Here is a 20040-nt window from a genome sequence, read left to right on the forward strand (position 1 = left end):
GGTTACCTCTCAGGTATCGTATTAAAATCTTAACTCTGGTCTTTAAAGTATTGAATGGCAGTGTCTCCTCCACTCTCCGCTCCACTCTTAGGTGCTATCAAACCTTTGCATTCCCTGAGGTCATCTCAACAACAACTCTTTGAGGTTCCATCATTTAAGAAGATACATTTGGAGGAATATAGGTCCTCTATTTTTTATGTCTGTGATCCTAAGTTATGGAACACGCTTCGCTCTCTGCGCTCCATTGGTCAGTTTAAGAAAGGCTTAAAGACCTATTTGTGTGCTTAGGCATATGGCCAAGTCAACCATTGATTTTTTCACACTTAAATAGATGCGGCTGAACTATTGTAGCATGATCAGTATCTTTGCATTTTACTTTTGTACGCTTTTTTGTTCCACGCATAGAATGTTTTAGATATGTGGGTTGTAAATAACGTTTTATTATTATTATTATTATTATTACCACATGGTAATTTAGGAAATTGCAGCGCGGTAACTGTAAATCTTTAGTACACATTAGTAAAAGGGTCCCCTTAATCATATATGTGCCTTTCTTCAGAATTCAGACCAGTCTCCCAGCCATGAAGAGTTACCTAAAATAATTTATGTTAAAAACACAAATAATGTACTAACCTGACACTGTACACTGCTGTAGGTTTACATAAGGCACAACAAAGTTTGTTAAAAAAAAAAAAGGAATAGGAATGCTGATATCAACATAGTTTCATCATAGGTAATGTTTAATTTCACTTTCTCCCAGTAGTAAGAATTCTTGGCAGTGCATTGGGGTCATTTGTGTTCTTCCTATCTTAGTAGCAGTATTTAGGATCTTGATTTTTTTTTTAATGCGATTGTAATCAATAACTTTACAGTTACTCTGAAGATATGAGCAAAGAGGCAGGTAGCTAATCTTCACAAAATCCAGCCTTGACCAAGTATAGCATGAACAGAGAAATGGATTAAAGCGTTCAGGACAAAATGTTAGAAACACAAGCCAAACTAACTCTCCAGGATGGTAAATATTTCATTTCTTTACAACATAGAATTCAAGAAGTACCGTTCCTTATTGTTTTGATTAAAAGCAATTCAGGGAGCCCAGGACACTTCATTTCACAGCTACACTCTTGTCATAGATGTTTTAATCAGAACCCCCCCCCCCCCCCACAACCTTCTTTTATTTTTCATAACTTGGAAGCATATGGTTAACAAAAGTTTTCCAAGGTGTTACACAGTATAACAGAAAGCTTTGGCCTACCATTTTGGTTTCCTTTAGTTCTCTCTGCCTAAATAGTTTCTTTTGAATGTATTTGCACAAATGAATGTTAATGTTATATTATTAAATCAGTCTTCTGGCTGATTACTGACCCCAGTTCATTGTTTGTACAAAATTCATAAATATCTTTAAAAATATATATCCATACCAATTGAAAAATGCTTGCTATTGCAAAATATAAGGTATATAAAGATACACTCACCATTTAGTTTTTGCAACCTTTTCACACTCTCATGCACCTATATATTTATATGGCTATATCTAAATTACAGTAATATACACAGGAAAAACCCAGCAACATATGCATTTCAATTCAATACAAAAGACTTGCAATGCTGAATCTGTCTGTAACAATTATAGTGACATGGAGGCAAAAATCTGATGAGAAGGGAAGGTAGCGATACATCACAGAAACAAACAAAAGAGATTAGCTGAAGTCGAGCCTGGCCACTGTTTACCTTGCAAAAGACAGATCTGCTTAAAAAAAAAACAACAACCCCAAATGTCTGGATTAATGAGAACTTTAATACTGGAGCGGTGTGTGTTTATTGCCGGTGACCACCAGACATAAATCTTCCAAGCACACAATGTACAATGCAAGGCAGCCGCAAGGTTTTCTCTCCCTCTCTCTCTCTTTTTTTCAGTCTTCAATTTGTGTGCAAGTGTGTGTTAAATGCTGTTGAAAAATCGTGACCTTTAATAAAGGATCGCATCCCGAGACTACTTTCCCAGACATTCGGTGACCTTTCAAACCAGACTGGGGTGAGGGGGGTGTGGATTTTGGACTTTGAACCGTCCAGTTCCTGCTGTGTGCCTCTCTTTGCCAGGCTACTCCTTATTGTGTCACGGGGGAGCATTCTGTATGCAAATCAGGCTGAGCTGCCAGCCGGAACCTTCGCAAATCAATTTGTCTGTGAAGGCCAGTCCGGCCGAGTGAAAGATGGGGCGGCAGGACAAACTGCACCTCTCTTTGTGACATCATCGCTTGTGGCACTTTTGTCAGGCCCATCAATACTGAAGCACTATTACAAAAAAAAACAAAAAAAACCTTGAGACTTTGTTATTAACCCATACCAGGACATTAACAGAAAGGGGGGATCTATTCATTCTATATAAGCTCTCTTGTTGTTTTTAACGTGACACGTTGGGGTATCTCCCCTTCACAACGTCTCATTCAGATTAGCATAATTGCTTTCCCCGTTTCCCTTCAATATCTGCCCAGTGATTTACAATATCGGAGACAATTCGGAAGCTGCTGTGCGGGATTCATTTTATTGTGGAGTCTGTACCTCTGGGATTTTACAATACCATAAATATATGAACGCAAGAAAGGTTTTTGAGGTAAAGAGGGACAGGGCCCTCCTATTTTTCTATGTACAGGGAACATATTAATTACATGTACTCCTTAGTGTAATACTGTGATTCAGGCAAGGTTTGGTGTATGCTTGACCACTTCTCCCTATAAGATCCAGTACACCTTCGTATGTGCATTACCAATCTGGCCACATTTCTGTAAGGCTAAAATAATACACAGAAATTACTGGGCTGACTAATCAGAAATGTTCCTACAAAAATAAAATAAGCAAATCAAGGGGTCCTTTTAAAAAAGTGCGCTCAAAAATGGCTTGCGGTAGTTTAGGTTTGGGTTTTGGGCACGCGCAGAATTATTTTTCAGCGCACCTGTAAAAAAGCCCTCTTTTTTCCCCCAAAAAATGACGTGCGGCAAAAAGTCAAAATTGCTGGGTGTCCATTTTGGGTCTCAGACCTTACCACCATCCATAGACCTAGCGGTAAAGAATTTGGGCGGTAATGACCTACGCATGTCAGATGCCACTTGGCACGAGTCTGCTACGCGTGCCAGAAAATAAAAAATATTTTTCACATGTGCGTATTGGATGTGTGCCATAAATGAAATTACCACGCGGTAGTCGGGCGGTAAGTTCATTTTGGCTCGCATTGGGCACGCATAGGCGCCTCACGCGACTTAGTAAAAGGGGCCCCAAATGAGTTTTGCAACAATGTCTCACGGCAGGTTTCATTTTACATTTCTGAAGGCAAGAAAGTCCACACATGTTCAGTTTTGGAAGTGGTTTCATATCTTTGGGTTAAAAAAAACGTAGGGGTCCTTTCACTAAGCCGCGGTAAAAGGAGGCCTGTGCTAGCGTCAGTGTGTATTTTTGATGCAAGCTGAGGCCCCCTTTTACCGCAGCAGGTAAAAGGCTGTCTTTTTTTCCCCCGTAAAGAAATGGCAGTGAATTAAGTGAACCGCTTGCCGCGTGGCCATTTTGGGGAGGAGCACTTACTGCCACCCTTTGAGGTGATGGTAAGGGCTCGCATGCTAACCCAGTGGTAACTGGGCAGCATGCGACACTGCCCGATTACCTCCGGGTAAGAACCAGCACTACAAAAATATAAAATAATTTTGTAGCACCAGAAATGGGGGTGGGAACTACCGCAGGGCTTCCGTGGAAATTCTAGATTGGTACACTGCAAGGCTGTTGCCACGCGCCAACTCTTTAGTAACAGGGCCTCTTACTGAGTAATATCCTAACACACATATGTGATCAGCATTGGATAGTAATTCCATAAGTGTTTTTTATTTAAAAAAAAAAAGGAAAAAATCCAGGCCACTGAACAGATACATTTTGGAGGGATGCATCAATGTGAAAATTTAATATATCTATTTAGTAAAAGGAGGAAACAAGGATGTTCTGGGAATGAGGCCTATATTTCTCTGGATAGTGGTGATTCTCAGCCGTTTTTTGGATAAATGAATCTGTTTAGAAGAACACATAAGCAGCAGTTATAACTTTAAATGAATGTTATACATTGAAGCTTAGGATTGCATTTTCACAGTGACGTTCCTATGTCGGCTGCCACCTGGGGCGGATCACAGCTGCGCACCCCCGGTACATCAACCCCAGTGCATCACCTCCACCCCCCGGTGCATCACCTCCACCCCAGGCGTATCACCCCCCTGGCGTATCACCTGCATCCCCTAGCGCTTCACCTCCTGGAAGTGCAGGGAGCAGTTGCGTGTCTGTCAGCTCCACCAGTTCCCTGCCCCAGAACAGAAAGTAATGTCAGATGGAGCAGGGAACCTTAAGCGTGCACCTGGGGTGAACCACCCCCACCGCTCTACCCTTGGTATGCCATTGCATTTTCAGCAGTTCTATTTACAGTACAGTAGGGCTGCTGAACATGAAGCACAAAGATATTATTCACTTATCTTTCTGTTTTAACGTGGGACTTTCCAGAGAGTTAAGCCCATTTCAAATGCTGCAGTATTTTGATTTTGTTCAGGTCATGCCTTAATGTTCGCATTAGTGCATATTGCTTGAAAAAAGATTAGAGGGTAAAACAGCATACAAAATAATACAGAAACAAAAAAGAAATAAAAAAGAAGCAACTTGGGCCTTCAGGTTTGAGATAATCAATGTCCTTTTTATTATGAGATTGACCCGACACAGGTCATGTTTCGGCGTACAAACGCCTGCCTCAGGGGTCAGAAAATCCTGATTGTGACTTTCTTAGAGATATTGGTTTGACCAAAACAGTCAGGATACAGTATCTCTAGTGTAGGTAGTGTCTGTTTGCTCAGAAAAGTGCTGTTGGTACGAAAAACCATCACAATCAGGATTTTCTGACCCCTGAGGCAGGCGTTTGTACGCCGAAACACGACCTGTGTCGGGTCAATCTCATAATAAAAAGGACATTGATTTTCTCAATCCTGAAGGCCCAGTGTTGGTTCTTTTCTGTTTTTGAAAAAAGATTAACCAGATAGAGCACACAAATGTAAATGCTTCCACATCCATTCTCCGCCCATGACCCCCCCCCCCCCCAGTAGTAAAGATTTTTAAAAATGTGTGAGTTAGCGTGTGTAGACAGGCAAACTACCACAAGACACTTCCATGCATTTTCCAGTAAGCCTTTTCCTCGCATTTTAGTGCTTAATGTGGTTTAGTACCAGGGCCTCTAAGTCAAGTACCTGCGCAAGCTTTTACATACTCCTAGGAGTAAACTCTTCCAAAAAGAGTTTAACTGCCCCCTGCCCCTTTAATAATAATCATAATAGGAAAACTAATCCAGGCATCACTTTGCCATTTAAAAATTAAAGGATCAGTTTAAAATGATTTAGGACCCTATTTACTAAGCCATGCTAGCATGTTTAGCGCACGCTAAACGTTAGAGTCGCTCATATGTTCCTATGTGCAACTTAGCATTTAGCATACCCTAATTTGTAACGCACACTAAAAACGTTAACACACCCTTTGCACTGTTTAGTAAACAGGGCACTTAATGTTGTTTGATACCTGAACCCTCAGATATTAAAATAAATAAAGGGAAAAAGAGTTTGGTTTCTTCTGAATCTAAATCTGTCTATCTGAAATGCTAATACCTTGACTTCAGGAAAAAGACGTAATGAACCGACGTTTCTCAGAAAGCAGTTGTTAGATCAATTTATGATCTATGTGGTAATTAATCATTTTTATATGCCACAAAAGATGGAGAGCAAAGTTTGATTACCGGAGAAACACTGACTAATTATAGTCTCTATGTAGAGTGGTGAGATCAGCCCTCATCTCTTCATTAGCATAAAAAGACAGGTCATGGTGGCTTTACTTCTGAAAAGGTAGATCACACACATAAATATACATATCAGACAATTGCAGTGTTAAAGTCACAACAAGGGTGACAAAGGAAAGGGCAGCAGACGATGTCCAAAATAACACAAAATAGTCCCAAAAAAGAAAAACCCAACAAAAAAGCCCTTGACGTAATAGCCTCTGACAAAACGGCCTGCCCACATTATGGCCCTCAACATATTAGCCCCCAACAAAATGGCCTGATCAGGCAATGCTCACTTCACTTACTGTACTACCCATTTTCTATCTGTTCTTTCTGCTGCATGATGAAATTCCTGCATGGCACGTCCCTATTTTTCATGCATGTGCATCACCAGGGGCATAGCCAGATCTCAAGGTGGGAGGGGGCCAGAGACCAAGGTGGGGGGGGGCACATTTTGGTCTGCCTCCCCTCCACCCGCCCCCCCCCCCACCACCACCTTGCCGCCTTCACCCACCGCTGCTGCTACTGCACGAACCTTGGCTGGCGGGGGTTCCCAACCCCTGCCAGCTGAAGCATCACCGCTGCGCATGCCTTGGCTGGTAGGGGTCCCCAATCCCCATTAGTTGAAGTGCATTTTCCAGCACTGGTCTCTGGCACCGCCACATTTCCTGCCCTGCTTTCTCTTCCCCTCACATCCGGAATGTTCATTTTAATGAAACTGAGCATGCACACATGCTCAGTTTTACTAAAACGAGCGTGTCGTATATCAGGGGAAGAAAGAGCAGGGCAGGAAATGCAGTGGAGCTGGAGACCAGTGCTGGAAAAAATGCTTCAGCTGGCGGGGATTGGGGACCCCCGCCAGCCAAACCAGGGTCACAGATCCAGTTTGGGGGGCCCAGGCCCCCATGGCGTCCCGTAGCTACTGTATCATTCCTTTGTACTTTTTGGCATTGCCCGATGGTTCACTCTTGCAATTTGCTTTGAGACCTGCAGTGATTTCTCCATTAGGTAAACTGGTACTCAGCAAACCCCAGTATTTCCTCCGCCAAACAAAATCTATCTGGAGTCACTAATCCTCAAAAATTGAACTCTGATCTTGGAACTTATAAGCACGAACGCTGATTATAAGTACATAAAGTCATAAGTATTGCCACACTGGGACAGACCAAGAGTTCATCAAGTCCAGCATCCTGTTTCCAACAGTGGCCAATCCAGGTCACAATTACCTGGCACAATCCCAAAAAAGTTCAATACATTTTATGCTGCATATCCCAGAAACAAGCAGTGGATTTTCCACAAATCAATTTAATAATGGTCTATGGGTTTTTCCTTTAGGAAGCCGTCCAGACCTTTTTAAAACCCTGCTAAGCTAACCGCCTTTACCACATTCTCTGGCAACAAATTCCAGAAATTATGCAGGATTGTCTTACCCAGGGTGGATTATGAAGAAGTGGTGGAGAGAAGAGAAACACAATAAAACATGTGTAAAGTTCCTGGTTGAGACAAAAAAAAATGTTGGTGCTTGTGCTGAAGTGGGATACTTATTAATCTGAATTTGAGCTGATGAATTCCGTGTTACCCATGTCTTCCGAAAGGATTTTCATAGTACATGGCCCTGATAGTGTGTATGGTGGTAGTAGGTCGCTTAAGGAAGAGGCCTTAATAGTCGCAAAAATTATGGGTGAAGTAAACTGGTAGCATTAACATCACTTTATTGTGTGACTTTCACTTTGAATGAATGTAATGTACCATTGGGAATATGATGATAAAGATCTTGAGGCCCATTTCATCTCACTCTTTCTGGCTATTATAATCTCATTTGTTTAGAGATGGACACGGTGATCCATGGTGGGTGGAGAGGTTTACTATTTTGTTCCATAAATCATGGAAAATAAATGCCTGGCCAGATTGGCTATCAGTACAATACATGGCTAAATTTAAAACTCTATGTCTGATCTTCAAGGCCTTTAAAGGAAATGGCCCCGAGTACCTGAAGAATAGGATGATCCTCCACACACCTCCAATGACACTAAGTTCCTCTCATGGACTATCACTAACCACACCCTCCCCAAAAGACATTACACAATGAACCTTCTCCAGAGTAGCCCCAACACTCTGGAATGCACTCCCTGAAGGGCTCCGCTTAACACAAAACTAACTCTACTTCAGGAAGCAGGTGAAAGCCTGATTCTTCAACCAGGCCTTTAAAGGAAGACGCAACCAACTTGTTAGTCTAACTCACACACAAAAGGAGAGACATGGGCTGCACATATTGCAGCAGGACATGTTTATCCACTCCTACCCTAGCTGAGATAATATTTAACCATCTCTCTGACCTCATATGCAATTCTCTTTAAATTAGTCACCTTATTTTCTAACTCTTCTTACTCTCTTATCTATCTATATGTTCCATCTTTGCTTATACCCTACACTGCCAATTAAAATGTTGCATTATGTATCGTAAGTAGTATACTATTCCATTTTTTGTATTGTTATTTGAATATTTGTACTGCTGTAATTGTCTATTACTCATGTTGGATTTATTCTTATTGTACACAGCCTTGAGTGAATTCCTTCAAAAAGGCGATAAATAAATCCTAATAAATAATAATAAATAAAAATGCTGGTGCCCAGGAGGTAGTTAAGTTCTGAATATCACACTTAACCGAATAAGAGATAGTCGACCATATAAACCCAGATATTCAATGCTGGTACCCAGACAGGGCCCAGCATTAAATATCCAGAGATAATGCCAACAGCAGTCAAAGAACTCTGACCGCTGTCAGCGAAATATCTACCCCTTAGCAAGGCCGAGCCCGGGACAAGACCTCCCCCGGGCCCCCCCCCACCCGAGGTCGCGTCACACCCCGCCCCCCACCCAAAGTCGCTGGGCCCCCCTCCACCCGAGGTCGTGTCGCGCCCCTCCCCACCCGAAGTCGCTGGGCCCCCCCCTCCACCCGCTGCCGGGCCCTCCGAACTAACCTGAAGTGCCTTCACGTTCGCATCGCAGCAAGCAGCATCAGCATCAGCAGGGCAGACCTCTCCTTCCTTCCGTGCCCCGCCCTCACGGACGTTACATCAGGCGAGGGCGGGACACGGAAGGAAGGAGTGGCCTGCCCTGCTGCTGCTTGCTGTGATGCGAACGTGAAGGCGCTTCAGGTTAGTTCCGGGAGCTACAGAGGGCGGGCCGGACTGCAGCGGCGCCGGGCCCCCCCCCCCCCGGAGGCCCGGGCCCAGGGACTTTTGTCCCCCCTGTCCCCCCCTCTCGGCGGCCCTGCCCCTTAGATTATAAGCCCTTTGGGGACAAGGAAATACTGAGTGTGCCTGAATATAACTCACCTTGAGCTACTACTGAGCTAAATCCTAATAAATAAATAAGCAGTTGCTAAGCTGCAGTTAAAAATGTGCTATTTTACCGCATTGAAATTTACCTTAGGATCACAAATTAGTGACTTGTGGTAAATTTTAATTTGTTTTGCTGCTGATGGGAAGGTTACACATTTCTGGCCACAGGAAAACAAATTTAGCGGGCCCCATGTTTGGTCTGCTGCCTTTTAAAGTTCTGGTGTTTGAAAACAGTACCCCCCCCCCCCCCCCCCCCCCCATTACTTGTGGCAGTACCCTTGATCCCCTCCCTCCATGACATTACTTCAAATTCCTACATGGCAATACCCCTTTGATCTTCCCATGGAAGTATAACCCAGCAGTATATCCCTGTGGCAGTAACTCTATCACTTCTACCCCAGCGTTTCTTGGCATCAAAATGACCTTCTCAGCCTTTAGCAGTAGTCTTACTGACATTGGCACCTGTTTTTCATGTGGGTAGGTTTTCTTAGGAAATATAATGCATGGAGACTTAAAAATACAATCCACACTTGTTATTTTCTGATCCAGTTCAAAACATGCCCCAAGAATACCTCCCTAAACATGGCTACAAGCACTTGCATTGGGGAATAATATACATACTTTTAGCTTTTCTGAGGGAGGGTAATTTTTAGAAAGCTAATTTAACAAGCAGAAATTACTGTTTACTGACATAAATGGCTTTGAAAATTGTCCTTCATGAAAGGAAGATTATGTGTTTGGTGTAGGAAAGTTGAAAACTGTGAAATCAAGATAGGAGATTAAAGGAATCAGAAGCTGAGTACATTCTTCTGAAGGGAACTGAAAAAGAATAAAACTAAGCAGAGACGTTTGCAGGCAATATAGAAAATGTAAAATCTCTAATTATAACCATCAAGCTCCCCTGTATGCTAACTCTGTATCACTTTAACATATATTAAATGCACACTTCCTGCTAGGAAGGTACAAGATGGCGGATTGAATGAACTCGGGGGCAAAGAGCTCTATGTTTGCTGAAATTGTTTGTGGGAGGGGATGGGAAGACTTCCCTATGAGGAAAGGCTAAAGTGGCTAGGGCTCTTCAGCTTGGAAAAGAAACGGCTGAAGGGAGATATGATAGAGGTCTATAAAATAATGAGTGGAGTGGAAAGGGTAGACGTGAAGCGTCTGTTTAGTCTTTCCAAAAATACTAGGACTAGGGGGCATACAATGAAGCTACAAAGTAGTAAATTTAAAACAAATCGGAAACATTTTTTCTTCACTCAGCATGTAATTAAACTCTGGAATTCATTGCCTGAGAATGTGGTAAAGGCAGTTAGCTTAGAGGGGTTTAAATAAGGTTTGGACGGCTTCCTAAAGGAAAAGTCCATAGACCATTATTAAAATGGACTTGGGGAAAATCCACTGCTTATTTCTGGGATAAGCAGCATAAAATGTTTTAATACTTTTTTGGGATCTTGCCAGGTATTTGTGACATGGATTAGCCACTGTTAGAAACAGGATGCTGGTCTTGATGGACCTTTGGTCTGTGCCAGTATGGCAATACTTATGTACTTATGGTTAAGTGCAAAGGATCACGGTTAAGTGCAAAGGGAAGACATAAATTTGCTTGTCAGAGACAGCATTTTTCTCAGGCATAGTGCAGAAAGCGTATGAGTTTTGTGGTCCCCGCAGCCAGAGTTTTACTTTGGGAGATACAGTACGATGGAGGGACTGCTCCAGGCATTTTGGAAACTGTGCTAAACTTCGAGTGCTGCAAAACTCCTCCGCAACCCAAAAATAAAGCAAAGGTGCACCTCCTCTTTTCCTGCAAAATTGGGGCTGGTGATACTTCTTGCATGATTTGTTTTTCTTATTCACATTGGGTTCTCAGTGTATTTTCCTATTATTTATTTCTGTTAAATGTATCTTTCTGTGTCAAGTTATGGTTGATATTTAATGGAAATTATGAAAAATAAGTACATGCTTTCTACCCACACAGACCCACCTATATTGCATTCTCATTATAAAATCTATGGTCCTATTTGGTACTCCAACCTTAGTGAAAATAATCTACCTATTTAATCAATCTGTCTGTCAATATAGAATATATTACTCTTAGGGGGGATGTTAATAACCTGTAGTAAAATTTACCATGGGAGTCACTAATCTACGGTAACTCTTAGTACAGTAAATTGGCCTAACCTATCTAGAAATCTGTCCCAATCGCTGTTCTATTTGATACCTAGAACTTTGTTGACCCCCAACAAATTATTTAGGGCCAGACTCGTCCTAACAATTTGCTTCATTTCTTTGAAGACATGAATAAACATGTGGCTAAAGATGAGCTGGTTGATGTAGTGAATCTAGATCTTCAGAAAGCTTTTGACAAAGTTCCTCATGAGAGACTCCTGAGAAAATTAAAGAGTCATGGGATAGGAGGAAATGTTCTGTTGTGGATTAGGAATTGGTTATTGGACAGAAAGCAGAGTTAAATGGCCATTTCTCTCAATGGAAGATTGTGAATAGTGGCGTGCCACAGGGATCTGTATTGGGACTGATGCTATTTAACATATTTGTAAATGATCTGGAAATCAGAACAAGTGAGGTGATTACATTTGCAAATGACACAAAACTATTCAAGGTTGTTATGTGGACTGTGATATTGGAAGATTGGGCATCCAAATGGCAGATGAAATTTAATGTGGACAAATGCAAAGTGATACACATTGGGAAGAATAACCTGAATCATAGTTACCTGATGTTATGGTTTACCTTGGAGCAGTGGCGTACCAAGGGGGGGGGGGCGGTCTGCCCTGGGTGCACGCCGCTGGGGGGGTGCCGCGGCGTGCGCCTGTTGCCCTGTCTCAGTCCGATTTTGCAATTCGCATGTGTTCACTGCTCCCTCTGAGTCTGCCCCGGAACAGGTTACAATCTAATAGACAAAAAATAAAGTAAGCAAATCAAATCAATTATTGTGTACAGGAAGGAGGAGGGTAGGTGGAAGCAGGTGGTTACAAGTGGTTACGAGTCAAAAGCAATGTTAAAGAGGTGGGCTTTCAGTCTAGATTTAAAGGTGGCCAAGGAAGGGGCAAGACATAGGGGATCAGGAAGTTTATTCCAGGCGTAGGGTGCAGCGAGACAGAAGGCGCGAAGTCTGGAGTTGGCAGTAGTGGAGAAGGGAACAGATAAGAAGGATTTATCCATGGAGCGGAGTGCACGGGAAGGGGTGTAGGGAAGGACGAGTGTGGAGAGATACTGGGGAGCAGCAGAGTGAGTACATTTATAGATTAGTAGAAGAAGTTTGAACAGGATGCGAAAACGGATAGGGAGCCAGTGAAGCGACTTGAGGAGAGGGGTAGTATGAGTAAAGCGACCCTGGCGGAAGACGAGACGGGCAGCAGAGTTTTGAACCGATTGGAGAGGGGAGAGGTGACTAAGTGGGAGGCCAGCAAGAAGCAGATTGCAGTAGTCTAAACGAGAGGTGACAAGGGTGTGGATGAGGGTTTTGGTAGAGTGCTCGGAAAGAAAGGGGCGGATTTTACGGATGTTGTAAACAAAGAAACGACAGGTCTTGGCGATCTGCTGGATGTGAGCAGAGAAGGAGAGAGAAGAGTCAAAGATGACCCCAAGGTTTCGAGTCGAGGAGACAGGGAGAATGAGAGAGCCATCAACAGAAATAGAAAACGGGGGGAGTGGGGAGGTGGGTTTGGGGGGAAAAATGAGAAGTTCAGTTTTGGTCATGTTTAATTTCAGGTGGCGTTGAGACATCCAGATAGCAATGTCAGACAAGCATGCTGAAACTTTGGTTTGGATGCATTGAAAAAAGCCTTTTTTCCCAGCCATGGTAAAAAAATGGTCCAGTGTGCGCCAAAAACACCCACCCACACTACCGCAAGCTACTTTATACCGGGGTTTAAAGGACCCCATAAAGTAGTATTTTAGAAAGGACAACCAGTTCAGAATATGGATGTTCAAGTCAGTATATCATAAATGGACATCTATTTCACATGTATTTTAGAACAGGATACAGCCTATTCTAAAATACACATGCGATGGACGTGTATGTGCTGGAAATGTCCAGCATGAACATTTTACAAACTGAAATGCCCAGATTATGAATGGGGAAAACAAGGGACATGGATGTCTGAGTAGCAGCATAGGAACACCTGTCTTACAAATAGCCACACAGATGTCCATGCAGAGCAGAGGGGTAGCCTAATCTTAGAGAAGGGTTGAGATTACAGTGGCGTAGCCAAGGGTGGGCCTGGGTGGGCCCAGGCCCACCCACTTTGGGCTCAGGCACACCCAGTAGCAACACACCTATGATATGGCTGGCAGGGATTCCCAAGCCCCACCAGCCGAAAACTCCCAACAACTGTCCCTCCTGCATACCTTATAAATAGCAGATCTTCGCCTGCAGCGGAAACAGGAATTTGCATCAGTGGAAAGGCTGTGGGGCCAACATTAACTGTGTATATTAGTTGCTGCTTGCTGCTGGTGAAAATCTGCTATTTAAAAGGTATATGGGAGAGGGGGGATGTTTGAGAGACCATATGGCATGCAGATGAGAGAAGGAGAGACCAAATCACATGTGGAATGGAGTGGGGTTCTTCTGCCCACCCATCTTGGGCCCAGGCCCACCCAAAATTGGGTGTCTGGCTACGCCCCTGGTTGAGAAGCAGCAGACTCAAGTTCAAATCCCACTTCAGCTGTTTGTGATTTTTTTTTAAATTGTGAGCCTTCCCAGAACAGACAAATATTTACTATACCTGAATGTACACTACTTCAGTAGACTTCAGGTTTGTAGGTGTCTTATATACTCAGGTACAGTAGGTGTTTTTCTGTCCTTGCAGGGCTTACAATTTAAAAGAATAATAATAATAGTAATAATAATAAAAAAAACTGAAGTGGGATTTGAACTTGGGTTCCTTGATTCTCAGTCCACTGCAAGATCAGCATGCTGCTTTCTCAAGAATGTCCTTAGTAAGCTATCATAGAGCCTGGCATCCCTTGCCAGTTTCACATTCAAGGAGAGGAAGGACAGCAAGTTATAAATTTAAAATAAATTGGAGAAAATATTTATTCACTCAGGGGTCCTTCTACTAAGCCGTGTTAAAAAGTGGCTTGCAATAGTGTAGGAGCGGGTTTTGAGCGCATGCAGAAATATTTTTCAGCGCACATACCAAAATGCCTTTTTAAAATTTTTGCAGAAAATGGACGTGTGGCAAAATCAAAATTGCCGCTCATCCATTTTGGGTGTCTGACCTTACCGCCATTCATAGACCTAGTGGTAAGGAATCTGTGCGGTAAGGAACTACGTGCATTAGATGCCACTTGCCACGCGTCCACTACGTGCATCCAAAAATAAAAAATATTTTCCAGATGCACGTAGCGGACATGCGTTAAAAATGAAATTACCTCAAGAGGCACACGGTAGTCGGGGCAGTAAGATCATTTGGGCGCATGTTGGGCAAGTGTAGAGCCTAACGCGGCTTAGTAAAAGGGGCCCTCAATGTGTAAATTTAACTCTGGAACTCATTGCCAGAGGCTGTAGTAAAACCAGTTAGCATAGCAGGGTTTAAAAACGGTTTGGATAATTTCCTAAAATAAAAGTCCATAAGCCATTCTTAAGATGGTCTTGGGAAAAATCTATTGCTTATTTCTAGGATAAGCAGCATAAAATCTGTTTTACTGTTCTGGGATCTGGCCAGGTACTTGTGACCTGGATTGGCCACTGTTGGAAAGAGGATACTGTGCTTGATGGACATTTAGTCTGTCCCAATATGGCAATGCTTATGTTCTTATGAGGTGTCGTGCCTTAATCCCACCAGTGGACAGCTGCTCAATCAGAGCACTTTTCTGTAATCTGGATGTGCCAAATATCAAGTCTAAATAACAACGTCCATCTTTTTAGACATGGAAGGAAGTCCCTTCCCCTTCTGTGATCAGAGCTGGACATCCATATTGTGCCTCCCCCTAGTTCCATTCAAAGTGGACCCAGACCATGCCCCCTTACCATATGGACATACTGCAGTGTTACACATCTATATCCTGGCTTTATATAATTAGAATTTGGAAGTCCATGCAATATGGACATCTAAATGCCAGTTCTCAGATGTCCAAAACAAAACCAGAGCTTCTAAACTAACCACTACAATATTGAAGTCTTAACATGGTCTCTAATAGGGACAAGAGATTGCTAACTTTCACTGTGCTGCTGAGACATTTCCACAGGAAAATTAGAACTCACAAGAGCAATTGAACCCAGTGTAGCAGTCTGTGATTTATCTCACAAGACTAGATATACTAAAGTGTGCTGTCACATTTGCACACATTAACCTGTTCAGTATTAACATATATTACTTACCACAGGGTCCATTTTATGCAACAAGACCTATTACCTAATGACACATTTAAACACAGTAGTGAACTTTGGTAAACTTAGCCCAAAGGGTCTTGGACGGCTTGGAATTCCTAAGATGGAGCTGCTGTAATTTATCAGACTAATAGCAGTTTGTCAATGAAGGACTCTGTAGCTAATGTATACTGACTTGAATTTCTACATTAAAATAATGGTTAAAAATTATTAATGGCAAAAATGTTTGAGATCTGCTGTACAAGATCAGTTCTTAAAGTGGAATATGCATCAGAAATCCTGTTTAGACTACTGGGCAGTAATCTGTCTGCTGAATCAATTAAAAACTGAGGAAACACCAGAATCTATACAAGTATAATGAACAATGTTTACACATAATGAAGGGAAATGAAAAACTTGCCTGGCAGCTGCTAGAAAACTAACCAAGAAATCAAGATGGAGTTACAGTTAAGCAGGGCACAGTGGTAAACGGACAGTGCTTGGTGATGCTCGATTACCGCTGGGTTATAACCATGCAAGCTATTTCTGGGGGGGGGGTTCTTTTTTCCCCAGAAATGGCGAGTGCTCAGGGCTTACCGCTGCTCTGTAAAATGGCCCCTATGTGTTTACTGGTAGCCAGTAAATGTATGTCCACTGTCTGTGGACTTTCAGCTGCTGTATGGATAGTGGTGAACTGAAAATCTCACTGCTCCAGCACTACCCTAGCTAAGATAATGCTCAAGCACCTTTCTGACCTCACTTGCAACTTTCTTTAAATTAATCCCCTTATTTTCTTACTCCTGTTACTCTACCTTATCTATCTATATGTTCCATCTTTGCTTATAGTCTAGGCTATGAAATTGTTTTATTATGTATTGTGATGACATTGTAATGTAACATACTATCCAGCTTATAATTGAAAAAGAAAAACGCCTATATTGCGACCCAAATCGGGAGATAGACGTTTATCTCACAAAAACGAATAAAGCGGTATAATCGAAAGCCGAATTTGGACATTTTCAACTGCACTCCGTCGCGGATGTGGACAAAGTTGATGGGGGCGTGTCAAAGGTGTGGTGAAGGCGGAACTGGGGCGTGGTTATCAGTCGATCAGAGATAGGCGCCTTTCGCCGATAATGGAAAAAAAATATGCGTTTTTAGCGAGAATTTAGGGCACTTTTCCTGGACCCTGTTTTTCCACGAATAGGGCCCCAAAAAGTGCCCTAAATGACCAGATGACCACTGGAGGGAGTCGGGGATGACCTCCCCTGACTCCCCCAGTGGTCACAAACCCCCTCCCACCACAAAAATATGCCGTTTCACAACTTTTTATGTTCACCCTCAAAAGTCATACCCTGGCAGCAGTATGCAGGTCACTGGAGCAGTTATTAGGGGGTGCAGTGGACGTCAGGCAGGTAGACCCAGGCCCATCCCCCCCCCACCTGTTACACTTGTGCTGGTAAATGGGAGCCCTCCACACCGCCCCCCAAACCCACTGTACCCACATGTAGGTGCCCCCCTTCACCCCTTAGGGCTATAGTAATGGTGTAGACTTGTGGGTGGTGGGTTTTGAGGGGGATTTGGGGGACTCAACACCCAACGGAAGGGTGCTATGCACCTGGGAGCTCTTTTACCTTTTTGGTTTTTTTTGTAAAAGTGCCCCCTAGGGTGCCCGGTTGGTGTCCTGGCATGTGAGGGGGACCAGTGCACTACGACTCCTGGCCCCTCCCACGAACAAATGCCTTGGATTTATTCGTTTTTGAGCTGGGCGCTTTCATTTTCCATTATCGCTGAAAAACAAAAACGCCCAGCTCACAAATTGTTGAATAAAACATGGACGTCTATTTTTTCCCAAAATACAGTTCGGTCCACCCCTTCACGGACCTGTTCTCGGAGATAAATGCCCATGGAGATAGACGTTTTCGTTCGATTATGCCCCTCTATGCCATACTTTGATTTGCTGTTTGAATAATTTTGCTGCTGTAATTGTCTATTACTTATGCTTGACTTATTCTTGCTGTACACACCGCCTTGAGTGAATTCTTTCAAAAAGGCTTTAAGTAAATCCTAATACATAAATAAATAAATACAATTCTATAGATGCTCCCATGTTATGCGGTGCGAGCCTATTATGTAATGGTATCTGGGCACCCAGATTCCGTCACAGAATACTAGTGTAACCAGATATTGGCGTGCCTCATGCTTACATGCCTTAGAGCTGGCATAACAATGGTTGCATAAATGCGGCAGGGACATGCGTAGCTCACAGTATTCTGTGAGTTGTGCATGTAAATAGGAGGCATGTCCATGTCTCGCCTATGCGCCACATGTGTACACCTGCTTGCATATAAGCACTATCCCCAAAACTCAATATATATCTCCTTAAGTTGTGCATACTAAATTGGCCACATGGTCATATTGTGTGCATAATTTAAATTAGGAGTGGCCTAGTGGTTAGGCTGGTGGACTTTGGTCCTGGGGAACTGAGTTCAATTCCCACTTCAGCCACAGGCAGCTCCTTGTGACTCTGGGCAAGTCATTTAACCCTCCATTGCCCCATGTAAGCTGCATTGAGCCTGCCATGAGTGGGAAAGCGCGGGGTACAAATGTAATAAAAAAAAAATTAGTGGCACTAAGTGGCTTAAATTAGAATTGGCACTTGCACCTTTCTAGGCATGTTCTACAACATGGTGCTCGTAAATTCTAATGCTTACAGTCTGAAAGGGGGCGTGGCTATGGATGCAGAATGGGCAGGCTGTGGGTGTTTCAAAAACTATGAGGTCCTTTTATGAAGCTGAGGCAAAATGGGGCCTGTGCAGGCACCCATTTTACTGCAGCAGATCAAAGGCAGATTTTTTTTTAAAGGGGAGATATGATAGAGGTCTATAAAATAATGAGTTGAGTGGAATGAGTGGACGTGAAGCATCTGTTTACGCTTTCCAAAAATACTAGACTAGGGGGGCATGCGATGAAGCTACAAAGTAGTAAATTTAAAACGAATTGGAGAAACTTTTTGTTCACTCAATGTGTAATTCAACTCTGGAGTTCGTTGCCAGAAAATGTGTTAAAAGCAGTTAGCTTAGCAGAGTTTTAAAAAGTTTTGGACGGCTTCCTAAAGGAAAAGTCCATAGACCATTATTAAATTGGACTTGGGGAAAATATTTCTTGGATAAGCAGCATAAAATGTTTTGTACTTTTTTGGGGATCTTGCCAGGTATTTGTGAGCTGGATTGGCCACTGTTGGAAATAGGATGCTGGGCTTGATGGACCTGTGGTCTGTCCCAGCAGGGCCGCTGAGAGGGAAGGGAAAGGGGGGGGGGGGACAAAATTCCCCGGGCCTGGGCCTCCAAGGGGGGCCCAGTGCCGGGGTCAGGTCGCTGGTACTGCAGTTCCCGGTCTCACTTGCCTGCCCTCAGCTCCGTCTGGCACCAGGCCCCCTGCAATAAAATCGGCAGTGCCTCAGCTCCGTTTGGAAAGACAGATTGCCTCCCTTCGGGCTCTCCCTGTGTCCGGCCCTCGCGGAAACCAGAAGTTACATCAGATGAGGGCAGGACACAGGTAGGGCCCAAAGGGAGGCGATCTGCCTTTCCAAACGGAGCTGAGGCACTGCCAATTTTAATGCAGGAGGCCCGGTGGCGGACGGAGCCGAGGGCAGACAGGTGAGACCGGGACTGCAGTGGCAGCGGCGGGGGGGGGGGGGGGGGGGGGGGAGGGAGGGGCGGCGGCAGGGAGGCAGCCTTGCCCCGGGCCCGGCTTAGTCTCTCGGCGGCCCTGTGTCACAGTATGGCAATACTTATGTACTTATGGATGTACAGCAAGTGAAGCACTTGACACACACCCATTTTGGGTGGGAGCATTGAGGTGGTGGTAAGGGCTCCCACGCTACCCCAGTGGTAACCAGGCATTGCACGGCACTGCCCGATTACCACCGGGTACACACTGGCACTACAAAATAAAAATATTTTGGTAGAGCCGAAAATGGCGCTTGTTAGGGGTGGCAGCTATTGCTGGGCTGCTGGGGTAGCCCGGTGATACTTCCCTTTTAGCGAGCGGTAAGCCCGCATTGGGCTTACCGTCGCTTTGTTTATAGGGCCCCAATGAGCACTACTATTTAATACACTTGATTTGCACCTAACAGACGCAGGTATTTAGGCCTGATTTTAGGTGGCCTAAATGGGTGCATCAAAATTTTCATTGTAAGAATGGCACGTGAGCGTATTCTATAAACTACACCCAACTTTAGACATAGTTTACAGAATAACACTAACCATTTGGTTTTACAGTGCCAATTTTTAAGGCAACATATGTACAATTTCCCCCTATGCCAATTACATTTGTTACAAAATACTGCTTAGGCATCATGCTGGCACTTAACGTGCATACATTCTAGCATTCTGTACATTTATACATACAAGGGACACATCAATGTGGGTGCTCAGTTATAGATCTGAATAGTGAAGGGCTGGAGTTAAGGTGGAACAAAGGCAGCTATCCCAAATTATCCATTTAGTGGTGATAT

The sequence above is a fragment of the Microcaecilia unicolor genome, chromosome 3, assembly GCF_901765095.1.
Source record: "Microcaecilia unicolor chromosome 3, aMicUni1.1, whole genome shotgun sequence".
NCBI lineage: Eukaryota > Metazoa > Chordata > Amphibia > Gymnophiona > Siphonopidae > Microcaecilia > Microcaecilia unicolor.